This window comes from Cricetulus griseus, chromosome 10 (assembly GCF_003668045.3).
Source record: "Cricetulus griseus strain 17A/GY chromosome 10, alternate assembly CriGri-PICRH-1.0, whole genome shotgun sequence".
Classification (NCBI taxonomy): Eukaryota; Metazoa; Chordata; class Mammalia; order Rodentia; family Cricetidae; genus Cricetulus; species Cricetulus griseus.
The window spans coordinates 26,354,394-26,376,922 of record NC_048603.1 but is presented as its reverse complement, the minus strand read 5'-3'; positions in this window follow the sequence as shown (position 1 = coordinate 26,376,922).

Genomic DNA, 22,529 nt, shown 5'->3' with positions numbered 1-22,529 from the left:
GTGTGTGTGTGTGTATTCGGCCCTGATCTAATCTCCAGAAAAAAAAAAGTGAGATCTATTAACAGACAGATGTTATAAGCTCTTTGTATGATTGCTAGCCTAGAACAACCACTCAGCATTAGTCTTTATCAGCATGTCTGTCTAGTGAACTGATGTAATTAGGCATTCTGTACCATAAATGGTTTTACTTAGAAAACAATGAACACACACACACACACACACACACACACACACACACACACACACACACTCCCTCCCTCTAATCTTACGTCTTTTGGGGGTGATTGTGATGGGGAGAATTCTAAGATGCTCCCCAAATCCCTACCGTCTTATGTTCAGACTTCTAATTATCTCTTCCCACAAAATGTAAGCAGAACATTGGAGCATGAGAACAGACTTCAGAGGAAGCTACTTGGCAAGGATCTGAAGTCATGTATAGGAACTGAGCATAGTTCTGGCCTGTAGCCAGCAACAGGATGGGGACTCAATCTTACCTTGGCAAGAAACTGAATTCCATACTGAAAAATGCTCCCTCTCCCCAGAGGAGATTGTAGATACCTCAACTTAACCTTTGGGACCCACTGAACAGCTAACTGAATGCAGTTAGCTGAATGAGAACTCCCAAACTTCAGTACTATATAAACGGTTGTGTTACACCTCTACACTTGGGGTTATTTTCCATAAGACACTAGAAATCTAGTGCATTGCTAATGACCTGAAGTTGCAACTCACCTACATGTCCTTCGAGCAAGAAGGAGAGAGACTCATCAGGGAGGGCACTATTGTGCTGCTTGTGTGCACCAGGAAGGCGAGCATAACTCCAGGAATTTTGTAACCCAGAGGATGGCTGAGTTCATGTAGGCTGCCACCTGTGGGTAGGCTGTAGGCTTCAAATGCCTTAGTACAATACCTGGAAAATTCTTTCAATGAAATCTTGTCAAGTTCCAGGCTTCATTTTGATTGAAAGCATAGGAACTTCCCCAACTACTAAACCTTCCTTTTGCTCCACCCCTGAAAGTTCCTTAAGCATCCTCAGCAGTGGCCTGTTGACTATATTGTCAGTTTGTTTGATGGTGTTTGAGAGAAGGCACTATGAGGACTTTGTTTTTCTCTGGTTACATGGTTACAGAAGCTGGACAAATATATGAAAGTATTAAGGCAGCCAGTGGCCAGAACAAACACACGCACGCACGCACGCACGCACACACACAGACACACACACACACACACACACACACACACACACACACACACATCTGATATGTCCCTGTGCATCAGGCATCCATACACAACTTTCTTAAAAGGGGTTTGTACACTTGTGCATAACCTTGTTTCAGGATTGTTGATAGTAGTTTATGAGATCCTTGAAAGAAGGGCTAAGATTTCCATATTTTTGTCCCCTTAGTACCAACCAGTGGCCAATGTATAACAGATGTCGAAAACATGCTTATAGTCTATAGTGGAAACCGACAAGAAAGTTGTAAAAATGAAATTGTTCCCAGGATGACTGTGTAATAGATTCAGTATAATTTTTTTTATTTTATGAGTTATAAAAAATTTCCCCTTTTTCTTGCTGTCTTGATTTCTAGCCCAATAAAGTTGATTTTGAAAGTCTAACCTTTAGAATCCTAAGATAAGATATTTTTGTTTTTGTAAGTCTTTTAGCTTGTGGTCATTTATTACAGCAGTAATCTGAAACTAAGCGTAAACGCTGAGGGGCAGAGACAACTCAGACATCTCCTGCTTTGCAGGGCTAGAATTGCATTGCTGGATCTATAGTCAATGGAGTTGGGCTCTGCCAAGAATGAGAGCCACTGATTTTACCATTGATAAAGCTGTTTCAATAGTATCCCAGGCCTCCTCCTTAGCCTCATGACAGGGTACGATGTGGAAGACCAGAAAGACAATAGGTTTCAGTATCAGAAACACAAAATCAAACCCTATTTCCTCCATACATCAATAAAAGCAACCCTACCTCTCTGGTTATGATTCTTCATGGAATACAAAGGCTGGAAAACAAAGTCATCAGAGTGGGATGATGTGATTGATAGCCAAAGAAGCCTTCCATCTTCGTGCTCAAGTTTTTCCGCTCTGGCCATCCACAGCCTTGCACAGCGGTGGGAGCTGGAGATAGCTGGACTCACAAAGAGGACTTAATGTTGGAGAAGAGTAGAGAACAACAGAGATTGGGCAAGACAAAAAAAAAAGAAGAAGAAGAAGAGACAAGTGAGTGATGATGGCAGAAAGTAAAGTGACTTTCTCTGAAACTTTGAAATCCTCAAAAGCATTTCTACACGGATCTATTCTTAAGGGCATACTTTATGGAAACTTGCATAAAGGCTAACTCCTAAAGCCATTTTGACTTAAGATGAGACACTGTGAGGTTTTCAGACATGAGGCAACCAGGAGATGATACATTTAGCAATTAATAAAATCAAGAAATGACACTGGACTTTCACAGCTCAAGAGACCAAGGCTACCCACTGCCTAGGGAACATAGGACATCCAAACAACAAACGGATTCAACTGAGGGATGCTCTATACGCCCTTACCTTTCATGAGAAGCATATCGACACCCCATGCTGCCCAGACAGAGTCATAGAAAGAAGAAAAGAATCCGAACTAGTCGAAGATCCGTATGGTTAGTAGGTTAGTTAACCACAGCTGTCCATCCATTAGTAGCTTCAGAGCCCAGAATTCCTTTCACTTTGGCAAGACTTATTGCTAACATGAAATAATTCTACTTCTTTATCCTCTCGGTTCTCCATCACCCCCTTCTGCCTTCTGGCCCAATGATGTCTGCTGGAGACATTTTTAAAAAGACAACACATTACATCGCAGCTTCTATTTGGGTGATGGAGTAGAATGGTCCCCTACCTAAAGCCCAGGCTAAGGATCCATTCAGCAGCTTGCTACTGGAAATTGATAACTGTGTGGAGTATGTGTGTGAAGGTGAGGTCTGAATTATCACTGTAACAATCTACTTGTTCATAGAGGTTTCTGTGTTTTTTAAACCATGCTAGGAGTTCCTCAGATTCTGTGATCACAACGGGGGAAGCTAAAATGTTTATATTGCAGTTAGGCCACCAACTATCTCTTCCAAGCTTTGCATAGTTTCCCAAGAACTCCCCTTTGCCTTCAATGAACCACTGTAGGATTAGGTTGAAAGGAGATAACTAAAGGCTAACAATATAAGATGAGACCTCTGGCACCCTCCTGTCCTCTACAGACGGTGAATGAATTGCAGTCTGGGGGCAGAGAGATATTTAATAGCAGAGGGTCTGACAGTTTCATAGGGCAGGAAGTGTGGCCATTAACTCAGGGTCTGACGTACAAACACAATGTATATGCTTATGTGCCTTCTCCCAGCCTGTGGACCCTGAATGGGAGGGAAGCAAGCACAGGAAGGAAATCCTCTTCCTTTTGGCAAGACACAGAGAGAAATTCATGGCTTGACCTGCATCTGTTGTCTCTAGGAGGAAGGGCCACTTCCTCTGTGCGGGATGTCACAGAGAGTTCAAAAGACACCATCACCTACACCAATACCATTCATTCAGAAGCCATTTTCCGAGGGTTGATAACAGAGTAGTCATTAAATTAGGTACCCAGTGCATTGATAAGCAGAACTCCAATGCCCTTCGCCTTCTTGGGGAAGTTCTTGTCCAGTAATGGCTGGGCCTCACTTTGTAAACACCCTTAGCAAACTGGGACCATCCATCTTCTTAACTCTTAGGCAACATTTTAATTGTGTTGGTAAAGAACCTCAAGATAATAATAATAAAAATCAAAACAAAACAACAACAAAACCCCCAAACGTTTAAATGGAAATAACGAAGATTCATCTGGAGATTTTTGTTAAACTGTGAATGTCCATTTGCTCAGTTCTGAGTTAGCAAATCCTAGAGTGAACCCCGGTACTCAACATTTTCAGTGTCATCAAGATGCCACTGATGGTGGCTTTGAGTGGCGCACATTTTGCTAACATTGTCTAAAGTTACTGTATTTTGTTCCCAACGGCTCCATAAAGTGTAGAGAATGGAGAGATCATCTCCAATGTATTCCTGGGAAAAAAATAAACGTGTAAAATTGTCTATTGAATCTAATTTAAACTAGCTGGCATCTGATTTGTTCAGACCTTGGCGAGACTGACTGGGAGTGAGTTTAATGAGTTTGTATTGGATGAAAGAGAGAGAAAAGCATGCCACAATGCCAGGTGCTTCCTATTCTCTCCTACCTGTCATTTAGAGCATATCAGAATCTCCATGCACATAAACAGACTGTGTTAAACATAATCTATGCCTTAAAGGAGATAAGTTTATTCATTCACCGAGTCCATTCATTTACATCCCATGTACCAGGTAACCATGGTGTGCCTAACATTGTTCTTTGTGTTTTGAAAACAGTAGTAGACAAAACACATTGAAACAAAACAAAACAAAACAAAAACAACCACCAAAAAAACACCTTCCTAGACTAGGCATTTTAGTTGGAAAATGGAAATTAGGAAACCACTTCACAGAGTAATTGGCTCCTATTTGAAGGAAATCATTCAGAAATACCACATGTGGTATTTCAAGTGACTATAGTTAGCACAGCCCCCATCAGAGCCTCGGGGGCCAGGTGTACACACAGCTCAGGTAAAATCCTGGCTTAAATGGTACCAGAAGTGACTCATTGGTGCGGTGAGTGATATTCAAGATATGTGGCTGACGATGGAAAGCATAAGAAAACCCTACACTTGCTCAAATGAAGCAGAAAACTGTGACAAGCCTGGATGCCTCACGTATTTGGCATAGCTGTGTCTATAATTCTATTTTCTTCAGCCACCCACCCTGCTCCCCACACATACCTAAGGGAGGCCTCTGACACCTTGTCACTCTGAAGGACTAGCCGACAGTATATGCATATCAAGCTAAGAAGTGTACATATGGGGCTTTGAGGAGCCATGGATGAACAGGGCAGCATTTGCCTCACAGGAATTGTAGAGACAGGGTGACAGGGACCCGATACTAACAAATGTTGATGCAAAAACTCTTTTTTTTTTTATCAAACACATTCCTTTCACAAGTAAAATTGTTGGCCCCAAATTCCTAAACCCACCTACTTGTCATTGTCATGGTCCATTGTTAGCCAAAATAATCTAATAGTTGAGTGGCCAAACCGCTCTAACAAATTGTCTCATTGAATTCCTCACAATAATGCTAAAATGTAGATAATCTTACCATCTCCACTTCCCAGCCACTCTTCAGGCTGATGGGAGATAAATGAATTTACCTGGCATTGTGATTGGGTAGTAAGGAGCAGACTAAAGATTTAAGTGGTTGATTGGCAAAGCTTGTGCTTTGACTTCCTCATCCTTGTCCGAGAAGATCCTGCTGTCGTTAAGTCCATCATCCAGCATTCCCCAGTGTTCCTTCGGGTGTTTCAACCCTTTTAACATTGCAGCATGGACTTGTCACCTACAGACTTTACACTTGAGGACCATACATTTATATTTTAAAATCTTATGGTATTTGAAATTTATGGTTTTACGTTGGGCCACAGCTGTAGCTACCCTGAGGTGCATGTGTCCGGTAGCCTGCAGATTGGAAACCCTGTTGAGTCCACCATTTGCTGTCACATCAGCCAGTGTTGTCTTTGTACTTCTTAAAATTTCTGTCTGTCAAGTGACAGTTTCAATTTCCATTAACACAGAGCTCTTTGGAACTTAGGATGGCCACTTTTTTAAAAAAAAATCTATGTGATATCATGTCTTCCCAGTATAATAACTAACTGAGAATTTCAAATTGAGTATTATTTTTTTCTACAGTTACCAAGTACCTCATAGTACCTGCTATGATGCAGTGCTTGCAAAATATACCCAATCCTGGCTTCTTTCACAGTTAAGTCTTAGCCTTGCACATTAAATACCAGAAAGGAATTAGATGGCCAGAAAGCATTTCTTCCTGAAGGAGTCTCACAGGACTCTGGGTGATATGACACACAAATTCTTTCAGATAAAACAGTCAGAAAATCATTGAGCCTTTTAATTTAAAGATGTTAATCCTATGAGCTCTGATTTTGTCCTTCTTTTTAATGGAAAGATTAGAGGTCTTGGGACAAGAGTTTTATTTTTAAAATGTACAGGAAAGTCTGAGTAAGCAGTAAGGTTATCTGAGGTCAGCCAGGGAAATCGCTGTGGAGGAAGATTTTGTGTAGAATTAGGACTGGCTACAATACAGAATGTGCAAGCGGAAAAGTACACGCAGAGCCAAGCCTTTACCAATTACATTTTCTCCTTTGATTATAAACAAGTTAGAGGAAGAAGTAGTGCAGAGACCATATGTTAAGCTAAAAGGGAAGGATTTGAATAGTTCAGGACTTGCTTTGGGGGAAAATACCCACTCTTCTTATATTATCTCCTTACACTCAATGTGCACTCCCTTTTGGTGGTAATTAAAACTGACCAACTTTCTGAAAAATCTATGCCTTTGTTGGTCAGCCATGGGAAACATGTTCAAGACTCAGCACTTTGTCGATGCATGTGTAGAGTTGGGTACCTCCTCCCAAGGTGGATCCTAAGCTGAGCAATCACAGAGAGTTCCATTCGTGTCCAGAGTTCTTTGACTTTTACCTGGCTTTAATCTCAGTACAAATTTGCCATATTCCAGGTACATATATTAGGAAAGAATGAAGTTATCTGAAATTCTGGCCACAGCCAATACTCGAAATGTGGTCATTTGATAAGTTTGCACAGTATAATTCTGAGAAACAACCTTGTGACTTTCAACAAACTTCTAGGGAAAAAAAAAAAAAAAAACCCTGCCATTAAAAACCTTTGGAAAGAAGTGCCGTGTGACAAAAACCCATGCATATAAGCATTTGGAACTGGCAGAGGTGGAGATTCCTTGGTTTTGAAGTCATACACTACTCTGATGGGCTCCACAACTCAGCTATGGCCCCCTCTTCTCTAAACATGGAAGTGATTATGATTGTAATATCTCAACTAATCAGAATTCAGCAAGACGATATACCAGCAAATGGCTGGAACACAAGGTTATGCACGAAAGTCCATGACCTACCCCCTACCATATCTTCTCTTGTCTCTCTTAAGGGTATGTATCTATTTCTATGCTATCCCCCTGTGGTGGCCATGATAAATAGGCAAACTGTACCTGATCTCAGGGACAATTTTGTTGGAGGAACTAAGAGTCCTTAAATGTAGATCACAGTGCAGCCAAGAAAAGACTGTACATGGGTGTTCTTCATATGCTTCATACTTACATACAGAAATACAAGGTGGGGCATTTGAAAACGGCTGTCGATTTATCTCTGAGTGTTATACTAATAGTATGTGGCCAATAAGAGTTGGATATAAGATATCTAGTTATCAGGATGTGTCAGATATGTTTTTGCTACATTGAAAAGATGTCCAAACTATACAAACACACACACACACACACACACACACACACACACACACACACACACACACACGATCTATGATGGACAACAAGGAACAAGAGGAGAGACCAAGCATACATTGAAGGTCAAGACAAGTAGAGAGATACACAGTCCAGAGAGAAGTCACAATGACACAAAAGTGAAGTACAGCCCAAGCTGCATGAACTCCCTGCTTCTGGAATTTTGTTACACACATGCTCAGCACACACAGGGGCTAAGCACAGAACAAGTGAAGAGTGTCTTGCCTGCTTCTGCCACCTACCCTAAAGGAGTATATCAAACACTCGACTGGTTTCCAGGATGGCCAGATCCAGATCCCATTCAAGATGGAGGCGTTATAATATAGGCAAGTAGACTCTTCCAATGGCCCAGATACACAGAGGGGAAGATGCTTCCTCTGTTGTAAGTGATAATTGTTTTAGAAGCAATGACATTTAAAGAGCATGGGTCACTAGGAAAGGACAGAGCATCCCTTGATTACAGTACCAGGTCTACAAGGCAGAGAGACTTGAAAAGAGTCACTTTTCTTCAGTGTCCTCCTCCAGAAAACAGGGCGGCAATATGCCTTCCCCATAGAGTTGCTACAAGGATTAAGTGATACCAGCAACAAGTGGTATGTTTACAACAACGCCAGATAATGTAAACACTCTGGAAAGGAAATGGGAACTATAATTATTAATGAGAACATGGCTGTGAACAGGTAATGTGGGAAGCGCAGAACTTGGCTTCAGAATGAGACAAACTTAAGCTTGGGTTGAAAAGCCACCATTACGAGTTACATGCTTTGAGTGGAATTACTTAACTCATCTTAATATTATGTTGGTTTTTTTTTTTTTTTTAAACTGGAAAACCAGGCATGTTAACTCATTGTTCAAAGTGTCCTTAGGAAGATTTGAAACAAACTGAGAAGCAAGTGGAATAATGTGTGTGTTTAGTGAATGGCAATTACGTATAATTACAGGATGATAGGCATATCCAGTAAGGCTTCCCGTTAGAACTCATATTATTTTACATTCTTTACTGAGCAGAAAAATTGACCTGTTACATGCTAAGACTGTGACATTCTTGAGTCAACATGGGTGAGGAGAGCCAGTGGAGGGGGAAGTCAACAACCATTTCCTATGCTTTTTTTCTGAAAGGAAACCCCTATCCAAGAGTTCATCTATCTCCTGTGGTTTGCACTCATAGTGGCTCTTTGCCCAGCGCTTTCTTCCTTCTGGTCCCACTTGTCGGTGAGACTATTGAGGAGGATGGGAAAATATCCTGGGAACAAAAATGCCACAGGTAGCCTGAGGACATGAGCACTATGTCCCATGGGTCTCTAACTTCAACAATGAGGCCACTGTCCTCCCCGGAAAGGCTAGAATGTGGATGAACGCCAGCTGGATGCAAGAACCTTCATCAGAGACCAAAGGGCTACAAGTGGGCCAGAAGAGGCCTGGGGAAAAGCGTTTGAGAATGCAGCCGCCGATGCCCTCTCACTGAGCTCTTCAAAGGCTTGGATCCACCCCAGCTCCAAGAATGCCAGATACTCAGAAGAGGAAGCAACTCACTTGGGATTCCCAGTGAGAGTTGTGGCTCGGAGCACCCATCAAGAGAGAGGTAAAGCAATGCTTGAACTGTTGGTGCCCGGCAGGTGTTCCGTACTGACCCTATTTGATCACCAGAGGCCTTGAATCGCATTGCGCACAGTGTGAGCCTTCAACACAGTTTAGTTTTGGCAGTTACTATTGTCAATTTCCTAGCACAAATGAAGAAGAGGCTCCTGGTTTTAAAGTCACTTGCACCTCATCCTCTAGCTAGTTAGTAGCAAAACTGAGATTCAAACCCATTGTCTACTTCCAAAATTAACCACTTTGCATCAAAGTCTGAAGGAAACAGACTACTATCAATCTTCTTTGAGCCACCAGCCACATGAGGTACAGTGGCAGAAAGACACAAAACCCCATCCTTCCCAAATCTTAGTCTAACTCAGGGTTTTATGAAATATGGGTCATGCTCCTCTATATCATAATACTACTATGTAATTTATGAATGTATTTTTAAAAATACAGAGAAAAATAAATACAAAATAATGCATTCTATACAAGTAAGGTATCAATGACCCTTGTTTCAACTACATAGCAATATGTATATATGTAATATATGTATACACTGTATCTCAACATACAAAATATAAGCCTCGAAGTACAAAAATATAGACAGAAACTTCTGCGAGCCATCCATTTGGTAAGCGTGCAAGCACCAGACAGAGATTTGCGTGGCATACTTTATGATGGCTTTCTTTTGTCTCAAGTATTTTGGGGTCTCTGAGGTGCTCTTCAATGTGTTTCTCAAATGTAAGAGATGCTTCATAACAGCTCAGAGTAACATAGGTGGATGCTGAATTATCATGGAGCGGGTATACGCAACACTCCAGGAACACTTCCCTTAGTAGCACGCTATGAATTGAGGCATGGATCAAACTGAGGATAATCCACTTTTTTATTGAGTACATGCTGCCCTAACATTTTCTGTACCCATCTGGGAAGCGGTTATTGGATTAAATAACAAATGGCTCTGGATTCCTGGTATTCATAATCCCTTCCACACATATGAACCAAAAGTCTCTGCACCAGAGCGTATTTCAAGAACCACAGATATCAGACTCAGACCAAGCTGCATTGAGATAAGAGCCAATACAAACATGTCTGCCGCATATACATGTTTTGGTATATATTTTTAATAGTTAATGCCCTCCCCCCGAACACTAAAATCACTGGGAAATGGTGTCTAAATGTAGGTGGCAAAAATCAACATCATTTTAACTTTAAATATTTAATATATATATATCCAAATGTGAATGTACTATCCTTCTAATTTCCAGGTTTTCTTGATGAACAAACTCACCAACTTGTCTGAAATCAATGTCGTACATTTTTAGTTAGAGGGATTATCATGTTTGATTATGTTTCTTGAGCAAGTGATGACTTTATCAAATGATTAATGAAGCTAAGTTTACAGATCCTTCATTTATTGAACACAGTATGTTCAACATCCAATGTTTGCCCTAATTTTGAGTTTTTAAAAGTATCAAGTGGAGATACTACTCTTCTTCTTTATATTTTTCTGTCATCTGCCTCCCTTGCTCAGTGCCATATCCAGACAGATTGCTCACTCCGTCTACCCACCACACAAGCACAAAGAGAAACAGCATTTTAAATAGGGCAGAGCCTTTTTCTCTAGTTTCCACAACCCAGGGGGAGACTGAACCAAGAAGACACACATTTAGCGCATGTATCCTGGGCGGTTATTAAGTCCTGTTCTGAGTACTTCACTTGGATACATTTGCTTAGTCTTTTTAACTCTTTTAAATAGATTTTTAATTCTTTTAAGTAAATGTAACTCTTTTAAATAGACACTGCTGATTATTTGCTTTTGCTAATAAATACATTCATTAGTCATGGGGTAATTAGGAAACAAGCCCATGGTGCCATGATCTAAGAGTTAGAACCTAGATTCTACTGGTCCCACTCTATGAATTACCATTCATTGCTAGTCTGTGGGCTAACACACATGTTTGTGGCTCTCAATTTAGAGTCACCTGCTCAGCAGGAAGATCAAAACTAAGCACAACGCTGTGTCAACATATGGCTTTAAAAAAACACATAAAAATAACTAATAATACTTTAAATTCATTAGATAACCTACCCTCTGATAATTTTGCATCTTTCCCCAAAAAGAATTGTCTTCTTTCCCTGAGCCATATGCTTTTCATTCCTAAGGTAGAGAATAATAATCTCTCTGCACATTTTTAAATTCCTGAGAGAGTTCCCTTAGGGTGACAAACTGTTCTCGAACCATCACAATTAGTAGCCACACAAAGTCCACTATATCATGTCTTGGTCTCTCGCCTATTCCATCTCAGTCTGTGAGTGACTAGCTGTTAACCACCAACTCTGGGTTAATTTCATTTTTGAAGAGAATGTAAAACGGCTTCAAAGCATCCTGTCCAGAAGTTACTCTGAATTTATGCTCACACAGGAAGCAATGCCCCCTGATAAAAGACTATATATAACTCACATCTGTATGGCAGCACAAGTGGTATAAAGTGCTTTCACGTGCATGATTCCATCTGCCGTTCATTCTCTCGAAGGAGCGTCTCCCGGGAAAACTGAGATTAAAATAACACCAATTTCAAATACTCTAATTAAAGAAACCTAAAATTGTGAGCATTTGCTATAGATAAACTGTAATTGTTGCTCCACTGAGGAAATGAGTGAAAAAAAAAAAAAAAAAAAAAAAAAAAAAAAAAAAAAAAAAAACAGGTCATACACAATGCTTCCAGATTAAGGAGAAACAACAAAGTGCTGAAGTTCAGTCAAGGAGCACGTGGGTGACGTCAGGTTGGGTTGTTAAACTCCGTGCTTTGGCTTCTGTACCAAAAATGCATGTATTCAGTCCCGTGCCAACTCATCTCAGAGTGTCTATGAGAACCAATGAGGAGTCCCCCGGTACAGAGATTGTTGAGTTTTTTCATTTCTGTGGCTGTTATGTTTAGGACAGGCATTTGTATGTGGCAGTCATGGTTGTGTGGACAGAATGATGAATGATGGACAGGGGAGCAACAGATAGACAAAAACTTAACTCCCTATGATGGCTTCCTCCGATCTTGGTCCTGTTCGTAAATTTGCACTGGGTAGCATGTCCTTCCACAGTTCACCCCATTCCTCCGTCTGTTTGTCTCTTGAACTTGACCTCAGATGAGTATATACTGGTTGTTCCTTAATTCTGTCTACTACGACAAAAATAGCTTTCATCTCTCACCTGGCCCTTGTCATCTTCAAAGCTCTTACTAGACTTCTGTAAACTCAATTTTATGAGTTTACACGTATGTTTTCTGTTTCCCCTACCAAATGTAAACTCTGTTATGGTAGGGAGTCAAATTCTGGCACTATGAAGCACTCTGTCTATAATACAGTGCGTGCCAGGAGTTCATACTGGTTATACTCACTAAATCACTGCAGAATTAGTGACTTAACTATAATCCCTTTTTACCTATTTCCTGGGTGTTGAGTCATTGGGCATCATGTCCATGACCTCTTCCTCTTTTCTCTGCCTGACTCCTCACTCTAGAAACTCTGGAGTTTGAGAGCATGTGATAGTATATGATGTGAATCTGTTGTCTACCCTTAGCCAAAGTTCTAAAACTAAAAGCTTTCTCCTCCCTCCTCTGCATGAAAATATTATTAGTCAAACTGACTCATAGATTTTCTGTTAAGAACTAGAAACAGATTGATGGATGTATAAAAGGGTAGATGAATAACAGACAGATAAATAAGTCATAAATTTAATAATCCTCTCAAAATCTATGGTAATTCCATCCAGATACTTGCAAATGATCTCTGTTTCCTTTATGAAGCCTTCTTCAATGAAAAAGAAATGCCATTATGCCAAGACTCTGACCCATGTTCTCTAATGACTTTCACAAGTGCCTCCAGTCACCATTTAGACAGTCTAGAGTATATGCACAAGCTATATGTTGCACCTTGAGTTGACTTTGAGAATGACTGAGATGAAAAAAGCAAAAAAAAAATGCATTTGAAAATACAAATATGTACTTCACTGCTATACAAATACATGGATAAGAAGATGTGATATGGATGTCTCATGTCAATACGATTTGTTTCAGTTCACTATGGCTGTATGACAGCCATCCAAAAATTGGTAACTTAAAACAGTAATTATTTATTTCATTCACAAGACTTCAACTTCGGTCTACTCGGTGTGGCATCAGCTGGAGAGCGGAGACTAGGACTAAAAATCCACATCAATATAGTTCCTTTAGATAGTTCTCAGCTCAATCCTAGTTGATGCTGAGAGTGCCAGTGAGCCTGTCCGTTGCATCTCAAACTGTTACAGTTTAGGGCTCGATTCTAGAAGTAAGCACTCTGAGATAACAAAAAGGAGGAAGCACATGAACATATTTTGTGTCCTAGTCTTGAAAATAAAAATATGTTAACTTCTGCGGTCATGTTTTTACAGTTACATCTGTGGGGACTCAAGAGCAGAGAACATGGATTAGAAGTTTTGAATGTAGCAGGGATAAAGTGTAAAATGTCTATGAGATGGGAGACGTCTTTGGAAAACAAAATTCCTCCTAGGCTTCCTAAAACCCAGCCCCCAGGGACACGCATACCCACCTGGTCATATAATCAAAGGCAGCTTCAGCAAAACCACACAGGTGTCCCTGGGAACTCCTTCCCTCTGCCTTTCTTTTTCCTTCCTCCTAAAAAAAAGGGGGAAGGGCAGATGACTACTTGTTAATCTAGGTTTTTCTTCCTTTAACAAAATTCTATCTAGCGCTTGCAATTGGCCACCCATTTTAAAGTTCTACATATTAAAATGAAGAATACTTTTATCAACCTTGAAAGCGGAACAAAGACATATTAGGTACTTATTTTAGGATTACAAACAATGGAGCAAAAAGAGGAAGGGGAGGGCATAGCAGGAGGCAGAAGGTTGTCTAGAGCACAGATGCTCACTGAGGAATAGAAGAGTATGGTCTCACTGTCTTCTCAAACCTTTATTGAGAATGGTAACCTTGAAGGAACACTATCTAAGGCTTTAAGTACCATCTGTAAAGGGAGGGCATAGTGTTAAGACTCAGTGCAATGTAAAGCAGAGGAGAATCTTAATCACGCCTTAAATAACTGCAGAAATAAGATAATCGAGTTTAATACATTGGGCACACTCAATGGTGTTAATATACACTCGTAAAAAGAGAATGACTCTCTCTCTTCTCCATGGTGGCACTTCCCAGTCTTAAAGTCTTCAGTTCTACTCAAAGGTGTTATTCATTCATTTATTTGTATACTTAATAATTATGAATTGCATACTTCATATTATCCTTGTGCTGGGTGCCCTAACAAACAAGGCAGGCAGTAACCCTTTTCTTCTACATCTTAAAATCCAGTGGCAGACTGGTGTTTAACAACTAAACAAGCTTTTGCTTTTCATAACTCTTATTCTGTATATCTGACTTGCCATAAAATCTATTAAGTGACAAGGGGTGTTATGAGGAGGGTGGAAGATCCCTCAAGAGGTTCCCAGTAGGCTTTTTGGGAGACAACTCTGGGTTTCTGATAAGGGACAGGTTTGATGTCATAATAACCAGTGGTTTACAACCATTCCTTTTCTTCCCTTTTTAACGTTACACAGACAAGCTGCAGATGCTGGATTCTCACTCTAGAAGCTTCCTCTACAATGAGGGAAAGCCACCTTACTAGCTTCACCTGAGATGTTGAGGGGCCATTTTCAAGAGTTCTTAGGGGAATGTTTTCTCCATGTTAAAATGGATAAAAATAAGAGAAACACGCTGTCTGCTCAGGCCTCTCTTTGCTTCCTGAGTTTGAGTTCAGAGGGTCATGGGAAATTGGCCATTCTGAGGCCATGAATGAAAGGAAGGAGGATTATTACATCAGTATTGGCTGGCTTTGTTCCCTGATAGTCTTGAGCCACTGAGCAAGACACACTAACCACCTTGTTTTTGTAAAAGAATTGTGTTTTACCTATTTTCATTTGGCTGCTGTGTTACTTGGGTACTTATATATAAACTTGGTGGTCAGTTTTGGTGGTGACAGTCTTGATGATGTCCTGATGATGGTCCTGGTGATGGTCTTGATGATGTCCTGATGGAAATGGTACTGTTGAGTCTTGAATCAGAAGGAGGAGCACTGAACTATGTGAGTGACATCAGTTTGATAAACAGGGACTACTGGGTGGTAACACTGATTTCCAGTCTATGCAGAAGTTTGCAGAAAGTCTTTTCTAGACAGACATGAGAAGCAGAGGCAACTGGAGTTTTGCTCTCTTCTCTGGGGTCCATCTATCTGGTATTCTAAAGATTTCATTGCTCCAGGTCTTATATTTTCGCAGGAATTAAGCAATGACTATGAACCAAAAGAGATAAACAGTCACGCCCAGAGTCACTTCCCACTCCTCATTGTCTCATGCAAAGAAAAGAAATTCTTTGGATGAGTTCCTTCCAAAGCAAACATCCTGGGCACCTAAGCATCCAACTTGTGGATCCCAGTAGCCAGCAGGCTGACTCACTCACATTCATGCAACTCCCTAATGCCAGTGAATTACACCGAGGACATTCTAGACAACCAGAGTGGACAACCACAGTGGGAGAGGTGGGGAAGTAGGGGTTGTCCAAATGGGTCACTTTCTAGAAAGTGAGTTCTGAGATTGTTTTTCAGTATACCAAGAGCTGGAATCTCATTATTCTATGGTATATTTTCCACCAGTACCATCAGAAACACTGTTGCTACTTCTAGGTGTAGAGAATTCAAATGCAATACATTTAGTTGAAAGTTCATTGCACTGAAGTCCGCAAAAACTAGGTACTTTCCATGCTTATTTGCCCTGCACTGTATCTAAACTACCTCCCTTTTGCCTTTGTTCTGTAAATAAGTATTCCCCATTCCAACTGCCTATTGAACAACAGGCCAATGATTCAGTTAATAATTATAAATCTTAGCAACTCAGCAAGCAGCCACATACAGAGGAGCTAGATATCACTTGTCTGAATATTTGACAGTCGGACAAGGCAGAAAATGGGGCTCTTGGAACAACAGTCGTGTTGGGAACTGTTGGGGAAGGGGCAGGGTGAGGTGGATTGTTCAGTTTTGAAATGAAAGTTAACAGTTCCAGTTCAATCTTTCCCACACAAGCTCAAGGCCACATTGCACAGAAGTGTTCTATCTGTTAACTTCCTTGTACTCCGCTCCAAGAATTAGTGAGTCATGGTTTAAGCACAAATTCTTAACATAGGTGCTGCAGGAGAACAAAGAAAAACAAAACGCCTCCTTCTTTTATTTATCCTTTAAAAGGAAACTCACAGTGGAAGCATTTGTGTAGCATTTCTTTTATAGAACAGCCAGGACTACAGCTGAAGGAAAAAAAAAAAATGAAACCAGTGCAGCTGGGGAAGGGGCAGGTATATGTTATCTCTTCACTCATCTGTGCCCCCTCCTAGCCTTAAATGAGTTCCTAATACAATACCACAGGTCCTGGGCCAGCGAGGAAATACAAAGGTGCAATGTGGTGAAATGGCAGCAGCAGGATGAAGGGATACAAGAGAGGCAGAATCTGTCCCCAGTTAGGAAATGATGGCATGGGTTCCTTAAATCCTGGGCAGCTCAGACAGCCAAGTTGGGGTTAAATCCTATTTTGCTGTTTATTGGCTGTGTGACTCTGGCAATGTGGCTGAGTGTTCCTGTGACTTATCACATCATTGGCAGAATCAGGATAGCAACAAAAGCCATTTGATGGATAATTTATGTTCAGCTATGTCCGATACACAGAGAAAGAGATCATTGAACCCTGTGGACTCCAGTTCTAGTGTCTCCTGAAAGACCAGAACCTGACTCTCTCTGTTTCAGGTTTTTGTTTTTTCTCGTGTTGGTGTTGTTTGCTTGTTTGTTTTCCTTTTGGCCCAGTATTTGAGACTGGAGATGAATTTACAGGAAGGTTCCAGAAACACGAGAAATGAATGTGTCTCAGCCATATGTAACTCACGAGACCCCAGAGCTAACCAAGGTTAACTCAGTTAACCAACAAGCATCAACCACTTTGTGGCCAGAAAAGAAAAGGGTGCAGGTCATCTAGCAATTTCTCTATCTCAGAATATGGGAAGTTCTCATGCACTGTCTTAAATAGCATCTATTGATCTAGCAATGCCCTGGGTTTGGTGGTTGTTGCTGGGAACAATTTCACAGTGGTTGTGTATCAGACAGAACTCTAAGATGTAGATGAGCAGAGTTTAAATGAAAGCTGTTCCACTCCCCTGAAACAGCACTCCTCCATCATGTCGCCTTTCAGCAAGATTGCTGCGGTTAATTTTATTTATTGGTCATTCTGAAGAGCAGTTTTGGTCCTTGCTGCCATTTCCGCTGTGTTGTTGTCCGTGTCTGGACTCTCACGTTTTGCATACATCTGTTCTCCTGTGCTTCCTCCTGTTTTGCTTTGCGAACTTATTCTCCAAAGTCTTAATTGCAATCATCCATTTATTTGCTATGAGGTTTTTTTTTTTTCTAGTAACATCAGAAGCTGCACCCATAAAGTCTCATCAACATGGCGGATAAAACGCGAGATGAACAGGATGATGCCAATGGACTTCCAACAGGGACAGAGAAACTCCATGCCTCCATCCTATACAAAGAATGATAGGCAAATGAGACATGATGGAAGCTGGAGGGCTGTTCTTTCCCAGGGAATAGCACACTGGCGGTTATCCAATACCAACTTATCAGCCCTGAAAATATACATACCAGTAACAATAGATTGTACAGGTTATATTTAGAAATATATATGCATATACGTGTGTGTGTGTATGCATACATATCTTCATGCTACAACAATTAGTGAAATAAGATTATGGCCCTGAATTCAAAGGAGAGTGCGGAGGGGTGCATGGGAAGATTTGGAAGAAGAGAGAGAGAGAGAGAGAGAGAGAGAGAGAGAGAGAGAGAGAGAGAGAGAACGGCTATAATTACATTATAATATCAAAAAGATCCCCAAGCATAATATTTATGCATAGGGAAAATACAAAAAAGACATTCTTACACTATAAGTTTCTCTGTTGCACGTGTGTACCCAATAGATTCAATAGCATTCAATTGTCTGTCCACTTATTCTTAGATTTATTTTATATTTTTAACTTATTATTGCACTCAAGCTTATGTCAAAGAACATCCACAGTTTCCCAATGGTTAGAATTTTTAAAAACCTGCTTACTTTATTTACTGGACATCTAGTTCTTGATTTCAGGGTTGACAGAAAACAACAGCATTAGAATTCTCTACCTAGGAGAACTTTTCAAGTGGTTGCTTTTGTTTTGTGACCAAACACCAGGACTTTGCACTGTTTGACAAAAGACAATGCTGTGTATCCAGATGTTTCTTACACACTAAGAAAATGCATTCATTTGCTTATTTACTGTGTACATGTGTGTTAATGTGTGCATGTTGCACACGCATATACTATATATATATATATATATATATATATATATATATATATATATGCTGATGTGTATGAGTGTGTGCACGCTGCAGAATGCTTGAGGAGACCAGAGAACAACTTTAGGTATTGTCCCTTCCCTTCTGCTCAGGTTGGAAGTTTACACCCTGTAGCTCACCCCTAGGTGTGCCAGACTAGTAGCCTGGAAACCCCTAGGATTGCGCTATCTCCAGCTCCTATTTCATGGTAGGAACATTGGTATTAATCATGCATGTTACCATTCCCAGCTCAACGTTGACTTGGGGGACTGAAATTCAGGTCCTCAAACCTGCATGACAAGTGCCTTCAACAGTGAGCCACCCCCTTAGTCCCACACAGCCTTAGTTAATATCAGTCAAATCAACTTCATCTTTTAAAAATTGGTCAGATTTTTCTGCCACATTCTGATTCAGGCAGCTGTACAGTTTTTCCTTAAACCGTGAGGTGTTTATCTTACTGTGATAAAACAGGCTTTGAGTAGGGGCTTTGGATTTTGAATTCTTCCTTTCTTAGAAGCTTTACTCCCTAAGCTTTGCTGTACACTTCCATAAAGTAGGAGTTGTCTTGCCTACACTATAGAGTTATGGAAATGTATAATGAGAGACTCATTGTAAAGACCCAGCATAGTGGCTTCTACAGAGTAGACAATAAGCCATTCTAGTGACCTTCTTTCCTCTCCTCTAAGCTATCTATGTCCCAGTCCCAAGAGTACAACGGTTGCCCTGATTGCTATTTACAGAACTTCCAGATCAGATCCCTGGTATTCTTCTGTACTGTTGACCACTGATCTGTGCATTTGAAAGAAGCTCTAGACATAATCGATGATATCTAGAGATACAAGACAATAACAGCACTGCCTCAGCTTGAGAAATTTGAATGTAAGAAACTCAGTCCCTCAGTGTTGAGATGGAACAGCTTCAAGATTACATTAGTTTATGGGACTCTGCCTTGTGAGTGGATTAATGCCTTTATTGCAGGAGTGACTTAGTCATTCAGGGAGGGGTTCCTAAAGGAAGACTGAGTTTGGATCCTTTCCTTCTCTCACGTTTGTTCTTTCCCAGGGGCTTCTACCTTTTGCCATGGGAAGACACAGCAAGCAGACCCTCACCAGATGTAAGCTTCTTGACTTCAGACTTCCCAGCCTACCGGAGTATAAGCAATGAGTGTCACCTCTAAGTCCCCAGTGTCAGGCATTTCATTAGGGCAGTACAAAGTGGAATAAAACAAATGCAACTGTAGGCAAATAGTTCCAAGCTGGATCAAAGGGTGTCTTGTGAAATAATGCCGGCATTGTTCTCTTCACTTTGCTGCAATAAGCCAAAGACGCAGTGATGTATCAAGGGTAGGTACGGATCCGTGGATTTCCCCTTTTACACAAAGGAGATGACACAGGTATGAAGCTCCAGGCACCTTGCCCATCTTTTGTAATCTGTTCTTCTTTTCTCTCTGATGCTGACTTCAGATTCAACCTCTGCCATCCTCTGGCTTAAAGCACCGACGCTTCCTCAAGTCTCCCTCTTCAAAGGTGCAAGAAGCTATGACCTTTCTAAGTATATAAGAGTCAGTGTTCTGGAAAAGGAACTAAACACACACACACACACACACACACACACACACACACACACACACACACACGACTTATTAATAATATCTGAGAAATCCTTTTTTTGTAGCTCATTTAATATATTCACTTTCATATTTTCAGTTATAACCCATGCTCATTAAATAATACTTGGCTGTTAGCTCTTTTGCCCCTCCTTTCCTCGTGAATGCCTGACACAATATTTTTTTTGTTCTTATGAGCTTAAATAGTTCTGTGACGGTGGCTCATTCTTGAAAATTGATTGTTGCTTAGGAGCAAGTTCATATAATACAAATATTAAAGGAACCAGCATCATTATCTGCATACACCATCACCGTGAGAAAAAGAAGAAGAAGAAGAAGAAGAAGAAGAAGAAGAAGAAGAAGAAGAAGAAGAAGAAGAAGCCCAATAAAAAGATATGATATGTAACAGAATCTTAAGACTCCATGTGGAAGGCCTCACCCTCCCTGGGGAGCAGAAAAGGTATGGGATAGATAGGGTGTTAGTTGGGGAGGGGAGGCAGAGGGAACTGGGATTGACAGGTAAAATAATCTTGTTTCTAATTTAAATAAAGCATGGAGAGAGAAAGAAAGAAAGCTAGTTTACAAAAGGGTAGAATTTATAATAAAAGAAAAAATACAAACTTTTCCAACTTTTTTATTCACATAAAATTGTATAGAATTTTCAAATGGAAAATAGTTTTTATGACAAATCACCAGAATTTTACCTACATGACTCAATTTTAATTATTTAAAAATGCATTTGATGGCTGGGCGTTGGTGACGCACACCTTTAATCCCAGCACTCGGGAGGCAGAGGCAGGCGGATCTCTGTGAGTACGAGGCCAGCCTGGTCTCCAGAGCAAGTGCCAGGATAGGCTCCAAAGCTACACAGAGAAACCCTGTCTCAAAAAAAAAAATGCATTTGATGGGAATGAGTCTACCACAAGATCCAGCAATTCCACTCCTAGGCATATACCCAAAAGAATCACATTCATACAACAAGGACATCTGTTCAACAATGTTCATAACAGCATTATTTGTAATAGCCAGAAACTGGAAGCAGCCTAGATGCCCCTCAATCAAAGAATTGATAGAGAAAATGTGGTAAAATTTACACAATGGAGTACTACTCAGTGGAAAAAAACAATGGAATCTTGAAATTTGCAGGAAAATGGATGAAACTAGAAGAAACCATTCTAAGCGAGGTAATCACAAAAAGACAAACATGATATGTACTCACTCATATGTGGATTTTAGACATAGAGTAAAGGATTACCAGCCTACAATTCACACTGCCAGAGAAACTAGTAAACAAGGGGGACCTTAAAAGAGACAAACATTCTCCCCTGGAGAAGGGGAAAGGGTCACCATCCCCTGAGCAAATTGAGAGCACGGGCAGAGGGGGGAGGGAGCTATGAGAATGAGAAGGGAAGAAGAGGAAGGATGCAGAGGTCATGAGGGAGCAGAAAGGTTGAGTCAGGGGAGGAATAGAAGAAAGGATATGTGAGAGGTAGGGTTTTAGTTGGGGGGGTGGTAGGGGAGGAGGGGAGGGAGAGGGAACTGGGATTGTCATGTAAAACAATCTTGTTTCTAATTCAAATAAAAAATGATTTAAAAATGCATTTGAAATACCAAAAATAAATGAGATAAGTTCCCAAAAAAAGGATGATATTATGTGCACTTTTCTGAGGACAAACCATCACCTCAGAGAACTCATCTATATAGGCATATATATATATATATATATATATATATATATATATATATATATATATATATATATTGTTACATGTAATCCATTTCTATGCCCATGTTTTTGTAGAAGTGTAATACATATATGGTTTTCTTAACATCAGAATTGGCAAATCAAGCCACTTCTCAACAGTATTCAAAAGCAAACAAACAAAAATGTGTCCCCAAAGTGTTTATACTTCTTATAACAATTAGTGGTCTCAGAAGGCTCACACGGTCCAAATGGACACTGTGGTCCCTTCTGTTCTGAGCAAGGATCAATAGTCTTCTGAGGTAAGACATGCTACAGATTGCTGTTCCTGAGCAAACTGAAAGATACTGGGAAAACAGAAAAGCTTCTAAAGATGACACCATCAGTTTCTCCCTTTTCTACATGCACACATACTAGTCTGCTCACCAAAGTATTTCTTTTTGTAAAAGAATAACAGATATTTATTTGGGGAGCACTTACACAATGGTGGTAAGTAGCAACCTGGATTGTGTGCCCTGCATGATGCTCAGAGTTCAACCCAAGAGAGAGCCTGAGTAATGCCCTCCTCTTCCTTATATGGGTCCTGTTTACACACCAAAGCCACACCCTAAGGCCATTATCTCAAGTCTATTGATGGCACAAGATGCCACTACATAAGGGACCTTAACAAATTAGAACTTGTCCTAGGAGACCCTTTGTCATCACATGGACTACTATCAAAGACAGTTGGAAG